The 20207-nt window shown below is 44.4% G+C and overlaps 1 pseudogene; it reads right to left on the bottom strand.

Moving 5' to 3' along the window:
* Positions 1 to 15416: 15416 nt before the first annotated feature.
* Positions 15417 to 16680, bottom strand: LOC103266938 (annotated as a pseudogene).
* Positions 16681 to 20207: the final 3527 nt, after the last annotated feature.

The following is a 20207-nucleotide window of genomic DNA, read 5'->3' as shown; positions in this document are numbered from 1 at the left end:
CTAGTATTACTTTTTGAATTCCTTAACTTAAATGTATCCAAATGATCAATGATTTTGGCAAATGTTTACAAAAGAAAAGAATTTGTTCATGGTTTATTACTTATTTTGATAAAGGTGTTATTTTAATTACCATAACTTTTAAAATTTTTTTATTTGCATAGATTTAGGGTGTACAAGTGCAGGTTTCTTATATACATATATTGTCTGGGCTTTTATGCATCACCCAGATAGTAAACATGGTATCCAATAGAGGAGTTTTCAATCCTCACCTCCCTCCCACCCTACAAAAGGAAGGGATTTTAAAACATGAAATACTGTTTACCAATTTTATTTTTCTAATTTGTCCTTTTCTCTCTGAAAGCCTGTGGAATCTTCTGTCCATTCTTGGAGGGTGAGGGGTGGGGATGGATGCTGGGATGCATTTCACACTAATTCCCCTTTGGGGGTGAAACACTCATTCCCCCAGCTGCTGGAAGAGTCACTGCTCACAGCTTTCAGCCGAAAACGTCTCTGGGAATTGGCCTCAATTGAAGGGAGCTGCCCTGCTCAAGGTTATACCACTCCCCAGAGGCAGATTCCATCCCACGTCTGGACAATATGGAAGTGAAGGGCTGGTCTCCTTGTCTCAGTTCAGGACAATGCTGAGGGGATATCCCAATTCCGAGCTCCCTATAGGATCTACTGAGCCATCAACACACACACACCCTGCCCTAGGATGCATTTCCACTTCCTGCCTGGCCTTCAGAGCAAGAACAAGGGTCAAGACACAATGGGATGCTGGCTCCGCTGCATGAGGACAGAGATGGTTGGGTGATGGAGCTATAGCCCACACTACCATATCACCATCTCCATCACACCAGCACCCTCCCTCAGCTCACACTTAAGGACACAGGGGAGAGTCCCTTAAGACTGAGTGGCAGAGAAGGGAAAGGGTGAGCTTGATTCAGGCTTGGCATGTGGGTACAAGATGAAAGTGGGCTTCGGATATACTATAGTCCCATTCAGGGTGGTCGTGAATGACAGCCAGGAGGGGAAATTCTCCCAAGGGGCAGAGCTTCAGAACTGTGGAAGCAGAAGGTTGAGGTCACACTATACACTGGCTCACGGGCAGTATTGGATGACTTGACAAGTTGTCAGGGCCTGGAAGAAGCTTGGGAACAGGGAGGTCTGGGGAAGAGATATGCTGATGGCTTTATGGAAGCTGGCATTAACTATGAAGATGTTAGTATCCACCAGAGAGCAAACAACCCAGAAAAGTTATGGAACAGCCAAGTAGGTAAAATGGCTCCATCAGCTGACATTAGTTTCAGCCAGTCATTGACGGTCCCAGTGCCAAACCAACGGGCAAACAAAAGGAAAAGCCAAGGTGGCAGGGGTGAAGGTTATGCATGGGCCAAACAGCTAGACCTCCAAGTCACCAAGACTGAGCTACTGCCACAACCAAATGTCCAACTTGCCAGTTACAGAAACCAAGGCTAAGCCCTAATCTGGCATCACCCCGCAAACTGAGCAATGAGATGCTAGGTGGCAAGTTAATGACACTGGACTCTACCCTGGAAGGGAGACCAAATCATCTTGACTGAAGGCAACATATGATCTGCATATGAATTTGCTTTCCTGCTGTAGACACTTGGGCGGTACCATGCTCCAGCTTGCAGTATTTGATCCATTAAATGGATTACAAAGGCTCAATGGCCACCTATGGTTAGTGGCTACCAAGTTGGACTGCTCAAATATAGAATGTGTCCATCATCACAGGAAGTTCTACTGCACAATGCTAGTCTAGAGTCCGGGTTTCCAGAGAGGGCATCACTTCTCCCAGGAGAAGCTATAAGAGTCCTACTAAATTTAAGTTGCTGTTGCTACCTTGTTACTTTGGGTTACTTGTGCCAAGAGACCAGCAGGCAGGAAGAGGAGTCACCTTGCTGTGAGGCAAACCATCCATGTTCATCAGCAGGAGGTAGGGATGCTGTTACAGAATGGTACGCCTGGCATCCAGGTGGTCTACTAGAGCATTGCTTGGTTACCCAATTTTGATGGAAAATGAACAAATGTGGCAACTGTGCATGAGGAAGACTCTGTGACCAGGGCCAAACTCCTCAGGGATGAAGTTCTAGGTCACTCTAGCTGATAAGCTACCTTGGCCAGCGGTGGTGGTGGGGGCGGGGATTAGAGACGACAGGTGAGGACATAAAGAGGATGAAAATAGAAGGAGATGATGAGAATCAGTGACAGCCTCAAGACTGAATGCAGTATGGAGTTTACAGTTCATGTAACTGTGTAACTGTCCTTTCTGTTCTGTGTTTTTCCCAGGAAAAGGGCCCTACCAGAATCCTGGATGAGTTATACCCATAGGAGTGAGCATCTATTCAAAGCAACCAGTGACCAGGTTCCAGTGATTCTCAAGGGGTAGACTGTAGTGGATGCTGTGATACACCAGCACAGTCCCTTTCAGGACTCTGCCCCCCTCTCCTTGATATCCGAAGTTCTGGTTGCTGATGGCCAACAACTAAGTCCCTCTCCAAGAACTACTAAAGGGAGCCACTTCACCCAGGGTTACGTCCAGTTCCTGAAGGCAACCCAGGTTCAAGTCTAACTCTCTTGAAGACATAGAGCTTTAACCTTGGAGCATTTTCTTCTCTACAACATCCAACAATTAGCTTCGCAAACCATCCTAGAAAAAATAGTACATACCTCAGTGCTGAATATCACTTGAGCAGCTATGCATCAATGACAGTGCTTAGTCCACCCATCAAAGCAATTTTAGAACTCTTTTTCTGGAATGGCCATCAGAATTGTCATTATTATTTGTTGAGGTCTGACCATTAAGTTCACGAACTTGCCACAGAGCACTTACGTTGGAAGTAACTGTACAAATAACTGTATTGGAACACCCTCCCTACTCACCTGATCTGACCATAATGTTCTTTTCTTTACACAAAAATAAAGAAGATATTGAAAGGAAGACATATTGATGACATTCAGGACATCAAGGTAATATGAAGACAGCTATGATAACCGTTCCAAAAGAAAAAGAGTTCCTAAATTGCTTTGATGAGTGGACTAGGCACTGGTGTCAGTGCATAGTTTCCCAAGGGAAGTACTTCAAAGGTGACCATAGTGATATTAAGCAATGAGGTATGTAGCACTTTTTCTAGGATGGGTTTGCAAACTTAATTGTCAAACCTTGCATATTTATTTATTTTCTCAGTATTCTGTCTTCAATTTTCTTTGTCTTTCTTTCTAGGCTAATATTTTGAATTAAATGTCTCTGATTTATATCTACAATCTCATATTTTCTGAGGTTTTGCCCTAGGATCTGGAAGATATTTTCCACTTTATCTTCTAGACCATCTATTGAACTTTTTATTTCTATGATCTTTTTTTAATTTCTAAAAATTCTTCCTAGTTTGTCTAATTGTTCCTTTTATCCATAACAGCCTGTTCTTGTTGAGTAGATGTAATAAGTTTGCTTTCAAGTTTCTTTCTGTTTAAATTACCTTTACTTCCTCTAGAGTCCATTTTTTCTTCATTTGTTTCAGCCTTCTCATCCACACAGCTGATTTCTCCTTGCTTACTATTGAGTAGTAGCCTGATCAGACTCTTTCCTACATAAAAAATCATGCCTGGCAACTGGGAATGCCAAGCGTTGGAGATTGCTCGAAGATAATGTAAACATTTTCCATTTGACCTTCCACCTACCCCTTTTTTCATTCCTGCCCCACCCTACCCCCCCACCTCTGTCCTCTGGCTCCCAACTGTGTTAAATCATTGAGGTACCCTGTCATAGAGAGGGAGGGAACAGTGTGGACTGGGTATTTACTTTCCTACTTTCCTGGTTTCCTCCCTGTCTGTTTCCTTCAACAGAAGGTCTCAGATCTTTCTGAAATTACTTTCTCCCCATTCAGTTTTTGCTAACTACTCTCTGCCCTTGTCTCTTCAAGGCAGGGGTTGTAATAGCCCCTGCAGCTGGCCTCAGGTTCTCACAGTATCCCTTGTTCTTCCCAACAACTCATGCCTACTTTCTACATAAGGTGTTACCCTGATTTCTTGAGAAGGCAAAGCCTGGGGCAATGTGCTATTGTCATTTGGGAGTTCAATCCCAGAGCAGAGGAGTAAGACAATGAGTGTGGAGAAGGGCGCTAATACAAGGCCCCACTGAGCTGGTTATGGCTAAGTGAAGGTGATTGCTCGGTTTAACAGGGCTATGCTCTGAGATATGGTGTAAGTCGGATAAAGTCTGCCTAGTGGGAGAAAGAGGCAAGATTTAACTTACCAGTTCTCATCTCTTATTTGTCAAAAATTGACTCCAGGAGGTATTACTCCACATGGAAAACTCTGAGTATGACTGTGTGGTGTCCCAAACTCAATATCAAGCCTTGGGGCAGAAGATAAAAAGTTGTTCTTCAAGGTATGAGGGGAGGTGCTGATGGATTGCTCCAATGTAGTGTTGATGAACATCTAACAGCTGGCTCTTTTATCTCTGTCAACCATAAATAATGAGGTTTAGAAATTACGATTAAGTGTAGGGTTTATTAGAGTGCAAAACTTGAGGATGGCCTCCCCAGAGACACTGACTCCAGTGAATGGGGTCAACATTTCAAAGTGGAGAACTCAGAGTTTCACTAACATAGGCAACGACAAGAAAAGTATAGCAGAAACACAATATTTTCCATAAAAGACCAAGGAATATTACTTTATTACTCTGTGAAGAGGGGCAATGATCTGAAGGAGTCTTGTCTCTGGACTCAATGGGTCTTCCTAATTATTTACAGAAAAAAAGGCCAGAGTTGCAACTGCATGCCTTGGGACTCCGGCCACATAGCCACATTTCTCTCGAGGCTCAGAATTATTTATTGATTTATTTTTATTTTTTATCTTTCATTTTTTGAGATGGAATCTCACTCCATCACCAGGCTGGAGTGCAGTGGCACGCTCATGGCCACCCCAGTATTGACCTACTGGGCTCCGGTGACCCTTCTGCCTCAGCCTTCCAAGGTAGCTGGAACTACAGGTGCGTGCTATCATGCCCGGCGAATATTTTGATTTATTGTAGAGACGAGGTCTCACCGTGTTGCCCTGGCTGGTCTCGGAACCGCAGGCTCAGGCAATCCTGTCGCCTCAGCCTCCCAAAATGCTGGGATTACAGGCTTGAGTTTCCACGCCCGGCAAGGCTCAGAATTATTTAAAGTTCCAATAGTTTTAAGTTTGAATTATTTAATTTCACATTTTTATGGTATAACTACTTACCAGAGCTGACTTTAAGGTACACTTTGCAAAAATAAAAAAGATTTTACTGGAGAGGCCCCGATATTGACCCAAGAGAACATAGTCTTCCCTGCACACTCAACTTACTTAGAGGAAGCAGAGAAGGCTTCCCAGGTTCTGATGAGGATTTTGTACATGCAGGGTAAGGATGTTTTGGCTGGGCTACAAATTAAATTGACACAAGACAGATTAATAAGAAAAAAACATATTTAATTGTGGATATACATACAGGAGCCCAGCAAAAATATGAAGGTTGAATTACAGCCCAATGATTGAAGTTTTATAAGGCATCCTGAGCTGTGGAAAGACAAGGTAGCTTGGGTCTTCTGGAGAGAGGTGGAGACAAGTTATGGAAGAGTGAGGGGAGAGGACGTATGGTGAATAAATCTTGGCTCGTTATGCAGATAAAAAGTGTCTTGGGTCGTAACAGTGGTCTCAAAGCAGCCCTCTTAGACACTTTTGCCAATGTAGATTTCCCTTATACATGTAGATTTTCCATAAAAAAAGGTAACTTTCCAAAGCTACTCCTGTGCTTGCAGTTTCTCAGAATAACCAGCTCAGAATATGCCAAAGAAGTTTATTTTGGGGTGTTGCATTCTGGTCTCCTACAGTCATGTTTTGGGGTGGTGTGTCCTGAGTCCCAACACTTTGCAAACACCAGAATTAGAAAGAAAGGCTTTCCTGGAGAGGCACCAACACCAACCCAAGAGAACATACTGTTCTCTGTGCACTCAACTTCTTTAGGGAAGGCAAAGAAGGCTCCCCAGGTTCTGATGGGGTTTCTGTACATGCAAAGTAAGGATGCTTGGGAACAGTGGTTGGCAAGCATTCCTTCATTTTCACTGTTTTCAGCCCATTCCTCACTCCCTACCCCCACAGTGCTCAGCAACTCCAAGGTCGGAGCCACTGGGAGATCAGTCTCTTAGCATAATCCATGCTGTCCTTTCTTTTACTCTGTCTTGTCAATTAGTACATTTCCCATACTTTCCATTTCCCAGAAATTCACTGGAATTGCTCATCTTATTCATCAGCAACACCCAGGTTTCTTTATTTGCATGGGTTTATTTTTTTCTGCACTATTGAACTTTATTCCAAGTGGATTGTCAAAAGACAAAATGACAACACATTTAGCTATAGACCTAATTGACTTTTATTTGCGATTCATAAATTGGGGCAGCCTCCATCCTACAAAATAGAATGACAGCTCCCACTGAGCAATGGCAGAACAGTAAGTTTTGTAAGGTGAAGCAAGAAAACAGAACAACAGGGGGGAAAAACGCTGATTGGGTAATGTCAGGTTACTGCAGGTTAGTTTTTTATAAGAGTTAAGCACAGGGCACTTCCTTATTACACTGACTGGAATTTCCTGTTTTCAGGAAAAACTGGTGTGTTTGAGAATCCATCTGCTTCCTTAATGTTCCACTTCAATGATGTGGCATTTAACATGACTGACGCCATTTTGGTTTGATCTGTTCTGTTGGGGCCTTATGCGGGAGCTCATTTCCAAGACGTGGGCTCCTTTAAGTTGTGTCTAACAGGATATAGGAGGCATAGGAGACAAACACATAGAACATATCAGTTAAATGAGAAAAAGTTTGTGTGTGATTAAGTAAAGCACAGGATTGCATTTCCATGAATATGACTATTTATTTTTGTCATTATTTATGAGGAAGGGAAAAGTGGGCAAAATGATCAGTGACAGCCTTTCAACTCACACATAATCACTTGTTTCTCAGCAGATTGCATTATGAAAAACTTACAGGCTTGTGTAAATGAAGTCATTTCAGTACACTTAAAATCTCAACATTGGTTTGATTTCTCACCTAAGGCAAGTTACTACAGTCATATTTTTGGGGTGATGTGTCCTGAGCCCCAACTTGATGTTCATATTACCTGTTGAATAGGCTAATAGCACTTATGAAAGTGATGTGAGATTAAACTACCTTGTTAGTTCTTTAAAATCTGTTACGTGAAAGACATTATTTCAGGAGAGAAATTAAGAAATCATTTGTTCACAAAGACTTATTGAGAATGTTTGGTATAGAAAGGCCTGCATTAGGACCTGACATATTAAAAAGACAGACAAAAAAGAGGGCAAGACTGCATTTCTATCTATAAATTATACTTATTTTGAATAAAGTAAGGTTATGCTAATTGACTGGTGAATATCACAAAGGACAATAATACAATGGACAATTGGTAAAAATTAAAGAAAACAACATGAGGAAATCACTAGAAGTATGATTGCCTCATGTTTTCATTCTTCTTTTTTTGAGTTGGAGTCTCACCCTGTCACCCAGGTCACCCTGTCACTCACAGCCACTGCAGACTCGACCTGCTGGGCTCAGGCAATCCTTCTGCCTCAGCTTTCCAGGAACTACAGGCATGTGCCACCATGTCTAGCCAATTTTTTTTTTAATTGTAGAAATGAGGTCTTGCCATGTTGACCAGGCTCGTCTCAAACTCGTGGGTTCAGGCAATCCTCTCGCCTCAGCCTCCCAAAGTGCTAGGATTACAGGCATGAGCCACCATGCCTGGCTGCATCCTGTTTTTGAAATCTGACCTTATCTTTGTGTCAGAGGAACTTTTAGCTGTCAAATTGAAAATATTAATATAGCTTCAAACTCTATTTTCTACAAAAACAGTGCTGAAGCTGTATTAGTCAAGGTTCCCCAGAGAATCAGAACCGGTAGGAAAACCAACAGGAACCAAACAGAACAAAAGGAAATGCATTATGAGGATTTAGTGCATATGATCATAAAGGCTGAGAAGTCCCATGCTCTGCCGTCTGCAAGCTAGAGCACCAGGAAAGCCAGTGGTATAGTTCAGTCCAAGTCTGAAGACCTGAGGACCAGGAGAGTTGATACTGCAAGTACCAGTCCGAGGCCAGGAAAGAAAGAGATGAGGTGTCCCAGCTCAAGCAGTCAAACAGGAAAAAAAGAGGCAATTCCTCCTTCTCCTTCCTCTACCTTCTGTCCTGTTCAGGGCCTCCCCACATACGCTGGGGAAGACCATCTGCTTTAGCCAGTTCATCAATTACAATGCTAATCTCTTCTGGAAACAACCTCACAGATACACCAGAAATAATGGTTACAGCTATCTGAGCACTTAATGACCCAGTCAAGTTGACATCTAGAATTATCTACCACAGTGGCCATTCACCTCAATGATGATTCACTCAGTGACTCTAAAAGAAGAGGATTTTACCCATAGATAAGGGATTCTTTCAGCAGGGTGGACAACCAGGCAGAGGAAGGTTGGCAGGCAGAGCCTATTCCTCACGACCAGTGATCCCTGGAGAATTACTCTCATCATTACATTGTTTGTGGAAGATCTTTCTCTTTCTAGGGACCTGGATAATATCTTCCAATTATCATGTCCTTATATTTATTCATTTATTTAATTATTTATGTATGGAGTCAGGATCTCATTTTGTCACCCAGGCTGGAGTACAGTGGCATAATAACTGCTCGCTGCAGCTTTGACCTCCTGGGCTCAGGTTATCCTTCCACCTCAGGTTCCTGAGTAGTTAGGACTCTAGGCATGCACCATCAAGCCTGGCTTATTTTTCTGATATTTTGTACAGACAAGGTCTCACTATGTTGCCCAGACTGGTGTCACGTTCCTGGGTTCAAGAGGTTCTCCTGCCTCAGCCTCCCAAAGTGCTGGGATTACAGGCGTGAGTCACCACGCCCGGCCTCATGTCTTTAAAATAAAGATTCACATGTTTGGAAGGAACCTGACAAGTCTATCTCACCCATGTCCTTCATCACTGTTACTCGGAGGGATAGAGTGACTTGGGTGGCATCCCATAGGACCTCGGTCCAGATCCAGCCTCCTGCCTCAGCCCAGTGCCTGTCCATTTCCACTGACATCCAGTGTGTATACTTTGAAGAGCACTCAAGAGCTTTGTAAAAGCTGCCAGATGAAAATATACTACCACCTCCTTGCTCATCTGCTCTTCTGTTAGGGCAAATTGAGAAAATGACTCTGGGCATTCAAAAATGCAACATGTTAGGTAGACATTGACAACACACACAAAGGTGGGAGTTATTATTCCAGCTTCAGCCACAGTGAATGAGTTATTCATTTTAACAGGAAAATTGTAGGCTAGCATCTATGAAAGCACATGAGTTTAGGCTCTCATCAGTTCCTAGAAGATTTTCAGCACATTCATAACTATGTGTTCTATTAGAATGAATCCGTTTTAAATTTTTCTTAAAAATTAGGCCATTAAAAAACTAAAGCACTCTCTTTTTTTTCTCTCATTAGTCCCAAATCTTCACAAACCATTGCTCACCACACTGAGGAAATGAAGCTCAAAACAGAGAAAGGACTGTGCTTCCTAAAACTTTTTTGGGTGGAGTGCCAGCATTTTGTGGAAATGGGGTAATTTAGTGCCTCTCTGGTATCTCGGTTCAGACCATTTTCTCCTCTCCAAATTGATGTAATTTGATTGCTCTCCTTGCAACAAGTCTGTTATGTTCATTGTCCCCATAACTTGCACAAAATATCACAGGCAATAAGAGTTAGAACCAGAGAGTCTGACATCAGAACTTACATCCCAAAGCCTATGCAAAAATGCTGGGTAAAAGAGCAGATTGTTCTTTAAAAAAAAAATTTTATTATAGGAATATGGGGTATAAGTGAGGATTAACTACACAACTAGACAGCGTGCAGATGAAGTCTGGGCTTCTAGCTGGCCCTCAGGCCCCCTGGTATAGGACCAGGTATGCTTTGCCCCCCATCCCGCATCTTCCCTCTCCCCAAGCAGTGCCCATCAACTGCTGATTCCTACCTTGAGCTAATGTGATTAGTGTTCATGGCCCACTTCCGAGTGAGAACATGCGATATTCAGCAATGGTTCTTGACGGTTCTCCGGGAGGAAGTAGAAGACACAGATCATTGGAATCAATGTGGTCATAAACCTGGATGAGCATTTAAGATGAGTCCCCATTTGATAGCATCTTGAGCTAGGACTAAGAAATACGTGATGAAAAAGCTGGAAGAGAAGACTGGAGCCAAGTCCACAGATCCTTCCACGCCAACCATACAAATTGCGCTAACAGCTACCACAGAGCTTCAGATGCTATGGTTTACATATATCAAGGGGTTATTGCCTCACAGAGAAGTCAGGAAGTCAACTCTCCAGGGTTTCAGGGACCCGGACACTTTCTACTTCTCCAGCCTCAAGGTCACAAGTTGGCAACAGGAGTTCCAGCCTTCTGGTCTATGACCTTGATCCAACTGTGAGAAGGGAAAGAACAAAGGGTAACCAGTCACATCCTTCCAGCTGAGTCAGTTTCCATAAGAGAGTTTATTAGTGAAGTCCCAGTGACTTCCTCATGCATCTCATGGGTCACTGCTGGTGGCAAGGAGGGGCTGGTCAATGTCATCTTTGAACTGGGCATTGCTTCCTGGAACAAAATTCATGATAGAAATGAAGAATGGTGGTTGGGTAGGCATACTGGGTAGCAGTCTCGACCTCTCCAGTCTCAGGAGTGTATACTATTTTCTTAGGCCATGGGAAGTCGTTGAAGGAGTCTGAGGAGAGAGGTGAAGTCATGGGGCCAAGAAAATGAAACTGGCAGAAGTGTGTGAGAACAGATGGAGAGGATGAAACAGCGGGTCTTGCTGTATGGGTGTGCACAGGACAGAAAGTGGACAGATACTACAACCTGCCACGGCCACCTGGGAAACTGATGGCTTGGTTTTAGGGAATACCTTCTCCAAACTGGGCATAGTGTCTCATGTTTGTCATCCCAACCACTCAGGAGGCTGAGGTGGAGGGATCACTTGAGATTAGGAGTTCTAGACCAGCCTGGGTAACACAGCAAGACCCCATTCCTAAATATAAAAAATTTTTAAAAGTCTTAGCCAGGTATTGTGCACATTCCTGTAGTCCTAGTTACTCAGGAGGCCAAGGCTGGAGGATGACTTGAGCCCAGGAGTATAAGACTACAGTGAACTATGATCATGCCACTGCACTCCAGACTCCAGGCTAGACAACAGAATGAGACCCCTTATCTAAAAAAAACAAATATGGCTCATACCTATAATCCCAGCACTTTGGGAGGCCAATGTGAGAGGATTGCCTGAGCCGACGGGTTCAAGACCAACCTGGACAACTTGGCGAGACCTCATCTCTACAATCAATCAATCAATCAATCAAATTAGAAAAAGAAATACCTTCCCTGAAGCACTTAAAGTTGCAGACTTGACAGTTAACGTAACGTTTTTAAGTTGAGTATAAAAACTGATGTCAGCTTTCACGTAATCAGCAACTTGATCTCATTATTATCCTGGATGTCAAGTTTCTTTTTTTTTTTAAGAACAAATGCTATTCCTTCTAGAAAGCTACTCTAAAGCACTTTCTCTTCTGTCCTTTGCACTCATTTCGACACTAGCATAACTATAATTAAATAACATTTCAAATCCTCTTAATTTTGAACTATGCACAACTGGACTTGGAAATTCTTTCATCCTTAGCATGCTGGCAATGACTCATATGGAATTTGTTGTCACCATTAAATAGGTGTTGATATAGGTGAGATATTAATGAACTTTATGACTCAAAAACCAAAACCCAAATACACGCAAAAAAAACACAGCAATGATAAATAAAGTCTACGGGATAGTTTGCACATGTTTCACAATAAATCATAGTAGAATCACTGTTGATCTGATGTGACTTCTGAGTATAGCCATTGTCCTGCTTATGAACTTATTTCAATGGTCAAATACCTGGACTGGGAATTCTGGAATTTCTGAGATATTTCAGTGTTTATGAAGTCAAAGGGATAGAGGATTTCAAATTGGAATTGTTCTGTAAATGGCATTGGCTTCCTCTTTTGGCTGTCCACACAATGAGTATTCAAAGTCATGGGGTTCATGTTGGAACTGCAAGAATTTCCTTTTATAAAGGGACACATGAGTGCTACGATCTGTTTTGTAGTCATCATTGCTAAAAGTCAAAAGACTGGCACCATTGCAAGAACTGACTTGAAATGGCCAGTATAACAGGCCACAAAACCCTCTGAGGACTTTCAGGGACTGAGTTACACAAAAACAGGCACCTCATGTGGGCTGCTTAGAAAATAGAAGAAACAAGTATGTCCATGGGACACCTTGTGTTTGCCACCAACTCATTCCCTCACTTTAGCAGGGCTTATTTGCTTCAAACACCACAAAGATAGATTCTCTTTTATGTTTTAAAACCTAGTTCTGTTGTGGAAAAGTGTGATTCCACTTTCAAAATGTAGATGCTAAAAACTGATGCTGTCAGAACAGGGAATGTCTCGTCCTAGAAGAGTTCCATTTTAAAACATAACTTCCTGTCCCAAAACCTGTGATATTTGTGGAGGAAGGAAATTATCACATGCGTGTAACTCTGAATGGTAGGAAAGCATCAGTGGTTCCATAAGCACCTGGTTTCCAGGAATCACATGGCTAGTTTCTGTCTCCCAGCATGTTACATGAAAGTGTGTCCCCTTTATTTTGTCCCTCCATCAAGAGATTACCCTCCAAAGGATGCCACATTTCTTGCTGCCATAGCAACCCTTTCTGGCCTCTGCACCCACACCAACTATGCTGTCCAGCGCTTTGAGGAGGTCCAGAGGTCAACGCCTGTGCCATCCCATAACGCCAGCTGTTGCTCCACTGGGAGATGCCCAGTCACGTGGGCTATCTCTTCAGTGGTGTGTTTTTAAAATATTCTTGACAGATCTCGGCTCCTTTGCGCTCACTGTGAGCAGGAGCTTTTCTTGGTTTGTACAGAAAGGTGGAAAGTCACAAAGTAGGGACAACTTCAGTTCATTAGTTCAAACCACATGGCATTTACCCCATGGGGACGAATTGTAGTTGGAGTTGGGCACTTTGACCTCTTTTTTAAAATTTGCTAATTGCCAATATGAGCTGTTTCTCTTTGACAATCATTTCTGGCAACGCGTCTGCTACTATTCGGTGAACTATTGAGGATTATTAATTCCCAAATCCCCACAGATGGGTTAATGATGTGCTGGACACGGCTTCACAGCCAGACGGATGGAGACAGTTCAGAGCACAAGCAGCTGGAGGGGAGAGGGTCTGGACTGCAGGACCCGGATCAGAAGGTTTATCAGAAAGTATGGCAATAAAAACAGCAGTTCTTCACAGGAGTTTAAAGGGGGTTGTTATTCCTTGTAACAGAGAAAACAAAAACACGCAAGGTCTCTTTTGGGTTTGCTCTGTCCTTCCCCCACCACACTCCTGCCAAATTCTTTTATCTGTAGGGTGTCTTGCTTTTAAGGAGTAAAGGGTTCACGGAATGGCATCTCTTCCCCAGCCTGCAGTGTCCACCAACCCCTCCATAAGACCATCCCAAAGTAACATACAGCCAGAGTGATATCAGGGTATTTGCCGTACATTTGAGCGGGTGTCTCTAACAGAAGTCCCTTAATCTCCCTTCCAACCAGATGGCTGTCCCTAAGCCCCGCCTGTATGGAAATGTTGGATCAATCACTGCTTGGAGGATTAAGTTTATCCCCAGCCTACAGAGAAGCTTCTCTCTACAGCACTACAAAGCTGGCGAATGAGCTGTGTGAGGACGGGGCCCAGCCAGACATCTGGGCGGCAGGATGTCTGCTCCTCTTTGGAAACCCAAAGAGAGCCAACCAGCCCTGAGAGCTTTATGATGGTGAGAACTGTTGTCCAGGGTGCAAGGAGCAACCCTACCTGACCACCAAGACACCTCAAGTAAAGGTTTGCCCCAGCCAGGACAGCGGGGCCACAGCTCAGCTTCCAGAGGAAGGGCCAAGAGTGGCTGACATGGGGGCCCCTAGTGGAATTCCTTGCCCACTCTCCCTCAGGAAGTGGTGACAAGGGAGCCACCATCATCTGCATCATCTGTCTGCAGTGCAGTCTTTGAAGAACAATTGGAGTAAGGACAAGATGGTGGCTTCTGATCGCTTGGCAAATGCCACCTGGGCACCTATCTAACCCAGTCATCCCACGGGGCTACAGCAATGCCTGGAAGCAGGCCCTGAGCTCAAGAAGCAAATGGCGGAAAGAGAAGAGAAGCAGGTAAACAATGTGGTAAACAGAGATAAGCAGATTCTCGGGGCAGCACCTCAATGGTCACAGAAGACACCATGGACCACGTCCCCTTGGCTATGTCGGGCTCTCCTGCAGTTGGAAGGCAGTTTCTCTGCACACAATCACCCTCCTGCCTCTAGCACTGCCTGCTTCTCCCCTCTTCTCTGCTCAAAGGCTGCAGGGCAGCTGGAAAGTGGCACCAGGGCAACATTCAGCCTGTGGGTGGACACACAACCTGGCATCCTTCCTGATGTGGGACGATTCTGAGGTGTGCACCACACAGTCTCCCAGAAGTTCCCGTTGGGAGCGAGTCCCAATTGCCCTCTGTGGTAACTCACTGATTGCCACAGTCTTTTTCAATTGCCCTGTCTCCTTTCCCCACTCCCCTTAGAGCTTACTGGGTCACATTCCCCACCAGCCCCAGGAAATCACTTGGCTCAAATTCTTGTCTCAGGCTCTGCCTTTAGGGAGGACCCAACTAGAAAGGATTTGAGACATCTCATGGCACTTTTGCATGAATCAGAAGATAGCACCCTCCCACTGGGGGAGGCAGCCTATGCCAGGGTGTACCCAGTGGCCAGTTGCCAGCCTGGGTCTTGGCCCACCTGCTCCCTCTTGCAGGCTATTTTGTGCAAGTCACACCCTCCCTGGTTTCACAATGGAGTCCTGTGGAGGCAACTCCTAAGAGGAAAGATTTGGAAAGCTCACACATCTGAAGTACTAAAGAGGAGTCATCCTTTTTTTCAGCTGCCCAGGTGACAAACACTTTTCAAGTAATGCCTTGAGGTTCTCTGACACTTGCTGGTGTCCAGGCCTCAGCAAACACACCCTTCACTTCCCTGGGATGCTAAGCACAGATGCAAAGTCCCTTATGCAAACTCCTCAGGGCCAGACATGTGCCAGAATTTAGACAGTTCATATTTTGGACCACATTCCCCAGTCAAATGGTTTCAAATTTCGGTATCTTCATGTTCAACACAAGGAGTCTGCCCCAACCCTACAGAAACTTGTGGATCCCAGAAAAGTTCAGATTTCAAATTGTGGGTGAGGGACTGTGGAATTCTTTGGTATCCTATCTATCCAATTCCTGTCACTCCAAGGCCCACTTCACATCCCTCCTCTCTCAGGGCCTCTTCTCTGGATTCTGAAGGACTCGTGGGACCCAGCGTCTATAAAGTAAAATACAGCACTACCAATGTTCTCCAACTGTTTTCTATGCATTCATTCTGTCTTCTGTTCCAATGGTGTAGATCCTTGAAGGCAGAAACCATGTTTTATGAAGGATGCTACATTAGGTAGGACTCTCTCAGTTGCAGGAAAAACAAACTCAAACTGGACTTTTAAAAAGATTTTTTGACAAGCAGATAAAGGCCCATTTTATTTGCAGAGTTGATCTCTGTAATCACTGAGGCCACTATGTACAGACGAGAGCCAGGGAGCTTTATTCCTTGGTCTCTTCCTCCTTGAATGAATCTTGATGGTCTCCTCCTCCCTGGCTTACAGGCACTGATCACAGGGCTTGTGTGCTTCCTTGGTCTTAGACCTGCAGGCCTAAACCTGGTCTGCCAGGTGCTTCTTGCGGGCCCTGTCTGCCTACAGTTTGTGGGTGTGTTCCATGAGAATCTGCTTGTTCTTGAACACATTCCACCTTCACCTTCAGGTACAGGCTATGATCCATGTGATAGTCAATCTTCAATTCACAGTATCTTCTGAGTGACTGGCACAGCATTCTCACCCTCTGCATCCAGGTCAGTCACCTTCTCAGGCATCCACGTGTTGGCTGTCTCCCCCCACCCCTTTTTTTTGAGTTGTTGCCTCACTCTGTTACCAAGGCTGGAGTGCAGGGACTTACTCACGGGCACTGCAACCTCAACCTGCTGGGCTCAGGCAATTCTTTCACCTCAGCCTTTAAAGTAGCTGGAACCACAGCTGTGTGCCACCACAACTAGCTAATTTTTTGATTTATTGTAGAGATGAGGTCTCGCCATGTTGCCCTGGCTGGTCTCGAACCCCTGAGCTCAGACAGTCCTCTCGCCTCCACCTTCCAAAGTGCTGAGATTATAGGTGTGAGCCACCGTGCCTGGCGGCTATCCCCTTTTACTTACCTGTCCCCATGTGACTGCCCTTCTGGCAGGCCAAGTTGTTTTTCCAGCATTGAGCCTGGGAATAGACAGCCACAGGCTTGCAGATGACCAGGCCATCTCTGATCAGCTTCCAAATCTGCTGAGAGGAACTGGCACTGGTGATTTCATTGGTCTCATTGTGGTCCAATCAGATCTTCTTTTTGCCACAGCATAGTACACTAGAGACAACCCTCCTTTGAAGCCTGAGCATCCTCATGACTGTGGCCATAGCAGCAATAGGCCAAACTGGATTTTTAGAAGCTGAATTTTCATTTTCACAGCTGAAAAGTGCAGGATGAGCCTCTGATCCAGGCCTCAGTAGTTTCAGGGACTCCATCAGGCCATCCAGATTCGATCTCATGGTTTTCTATGTCTATTTGTTCCTTCTGTGCTCCTTCTTTGTCTGAGTAATCCTCGGTCAGCTTCCTCCACATGTTCCCCTAGAAACTCAAGGCTCACAGCAGTTAACTGAGCAGCACCCAGGGTGAGACGGCTTCTCTATCCTACCATTTTCACAAAAACTCATACATGCCCTGCCATTGGCCAGCTCGATGGTGACCCAACCTCCATGGCTGAGGGTGGTGGGGCTTTCATTGAGCGACATTGAGCACCTGTTTCACCCATAGCAAGCACTTTCAGACACTGTTGGCAGAACACAAAATGCTATAGCCCCTATGGCAGGGCAATTACACATGTGTGTACCCTCTGACCCAGCAATTCACCCCTCAGAGGTGGGCAAACAGACAGAACACGTATGCATAAGGTTATTCATAACAGAGCTATTCATCACCACAAAGGATCGGAAATCATCAAATGCCCATCACAGGAGATTGTTGTAATAACTGTGGTACATTCACACTATGGAACTGCTGAAAGGAATGAAGATGATTAATTTAGGTGTCAACTTGATGGGACACCAGGGTGCCTGGATATTTGGTCAAACAACACTTCTGGGTGTTTCTGTGAGGGTGGGTGAGACTCACATTAAATCTGTAGACTGAGTAAATCATTACTATTCCTAATGTGGTGGGCCTCATTCAGTCAGTTGAAGGTCTAGCTAGAACAAAAATGCTGACCGTCCCCCAAGGACGAGAATTCTTTCTGCCTGACTTCCTTGAGCTGGGACATTAACTTTTTCCTGTCTTTGAACTCAAACTAAAACATCAGCTCTTCCCGGGTCTTCAGCCTGCTGGCCTTGGAACTGAAAGGGCAACATCAGCTATCCTGGGTCTCCAGTTTGCTGACTCACCCTGAGGACCTTGGGCTTGGCAGCCTCCATAATGATGTCAGTCAGTTTCGTGTAATGACTTTCTTTCTACATACACAAATACGCACACATCTTATTGGTTCTGTTTCTCTGGAGAATTCTAATACTATATAATAATCTACATTTACTGCTATGGAGTCGTCTCTAGGATACTTTCTTAAATGAGACAGGCAAGGGGGAGAGAGGTGAGCATCATTTGTTAGCATTTATACCATTTTGCTTTTTTTCTTTAATGGAAGAGTAAATAAGAAAACATTTCAATGGTCATCTGTAGGAGACAGAGAAAAAGGGAATAAAGGGATCAGGGACAGAAAATGAACTTTGAATATATCTTATTTCATAGATTTAACTTTGGGATCACACAAATGTTTTTAAATAGTTATAACATAAATCAAGTGAAACATTTCTTATACTGAATCCCCTAAATTAAAGTGAGGAGTCCTGGCCCGATGAAGTTAGTCTGGGCACTTCCAGTTGGAAGAGGCCAGCTTGGAGCAAAACTACATTTTGTATCTTCTAGGATAACTCAGAGCTGTGTGGAACCAGTGTGACAGAACATTTGACATTGGGACAGTGCGAGAAAATGCTCAGCTTTGTGGTTGCTGAACTCTTTTGGGTTGGTCACACAGATACATCCAATAGCGCTTTCTGGTTAAATGAATGTGTCAGTCAATTATCTCACACGGGGAGGTTGATATCGTTGACGTTATTCAGCCTAGAAAATGAGAAATTACTCAGATTGGTGTAAGTCTCTACCATAGAGTGAAAGCATCACTGGCGATAGCAGAAGACGGGACAAGGCAAGGAAAACAGTGGTCCCACTCAGCCTTGTGAGACAGTGACAGTCTGAAAGGCAGAAAAATGTGCAGATCCAGAAATTTTTTGTCAAGGTCTAAGAAGGCCTCGGAGGATCAGAACCAGTACCTGTGAACACCCACGCTTCATTTCTGGAGCAGAGGAGGCCCAGAAGTCCACATCAGGCAAGCTTTGACACAGTATCTCCTGAGAAATTGGGCCATTTTAAACTACTGTGCACCCAACTGCTCAGCTTGTGGGCTTTCAGATCAGGAGGCTGCAAGAGATTAATCTGATGTTCTGGGGTAATCTGTCATTCCACATAACAAAACATTCCACGATAAATCACTAAAAATATCTGCTGCTTCATTAAGAGAAGATCTCTGTTTGGTGATGCATGCTCATGATGAAAGTGACTGCTTTCAGTGAGCATCCCAGCTTGCTTATCTGCAGCAAAGCTGTCACAGGTGCAGCCAGTACCTTGACTGTCAAGTCAGAGCCCTTAAATGCAAGAATCCAGCCCCTTCCATCCTTCAAAAGTGACTTCAGATGATTACGCCGCAAGAAAAAAAATCGATCAGATTTGCTTCTGGTACTGTTTGAGTCCATCTGTATTCTGTGATTTCCCACTGGGTTCCTGGACATTACAAACATTGCTTGCTGTGCTGGACTTAAAATGGGTCAATAGGAGGTTAGACTAACTCCAGCCACAGGGACTGGCAATTTCTTCTCAGGAAAGCCTGAGGGGAAAGACTTCAGAGGCAAAGGCTTGGCAAAGAGGAGTGGCTCACATAGTCCTCTCCCTGCCCAGCAAGGTTCCCTTTCTTTGCTCATTGGATGGGACCATCCTGAGGCATGTCCCCAGGGGAAGCAATTGTGCCCCCCTCTCACCATGGTAGCCTCCTTCTGAGGCTGCCTCCCCTCCTGATCTCACTTCCCTACTTCCTAGCTGGCATTTCCTGGAGTAAACTGCTTACACCCAAGTGTCTTCCTCAGGGTCTGTTACTCAAAACCCAAAGCATAACAGTCCCAGAGATTTATAAACCCCTCCAGGTCCAGCAGCAGGAATCCAGTCTTTCTTGCTAGAGAGTCATGCTAAAAGTGATGTTAGTGTTGCAAGAATTGAACCAGAACCATGGGGATAGAAATAGCAAAGTCAATAATATGGTGGCTGAGTTCTGTTGAGCCAAATGTAGACAGAGAGTCTGAGATTCCACATGGCTGCAGGTGTGTGAGCGAGCCCAGTTGAGACCCATTGAGCCTGATGCAGATCAACAGGGCTGTAGACCCCCGAACAATAACAAATGGAGGTTGTTGAGACCCATGAGGTTTGGAATCATTTCTTAGACAGTAATTGGTAACTGCTACATGATGCTTGCTTTCTCATGTGTCTACTACATAATAGGGGAAAAACTGCGCCTATGTATTACCAAATAAGGCAAGAAAATGGTGGAAGAAATAGCACCATTGCCTCAAGTGAGGAAGAGAGTGAGGATTAGAGATCCCAGCTGACCTGCCACATTTAACAGGAGGCATAAAAGGACTCCAAGCACTTCCTCCCTTTATAACATGTTGTTGCTTGTACTGGAATGGGCTCAACTGCAGGTACCAGACAGCACCTTCTCTACCATCCACCCGAATATTAATTCTGGGGCTTTGAGCTGTTCAAATCACAAAGTCAC

This window comes from Carlito syrichta, unplaced genomic scaffold (assembly GCF_000164805.1).
Source record: "Carlito syrichta isolate Samal-C Ts95f unplaced genomic scaffold, Tarsius_syrichta-2.0.1 Scaffold307683, whole genome shotgun sequence".
Lineage (NCBI taxonomy): Eukaryota > Metazoa > Chordata > Mammalia > Primates > Tarsiidae > Carlito > Carlito syrichta.
This window is presented reverse-complemented; position numbering and strand designations above follow the sequence as displayed.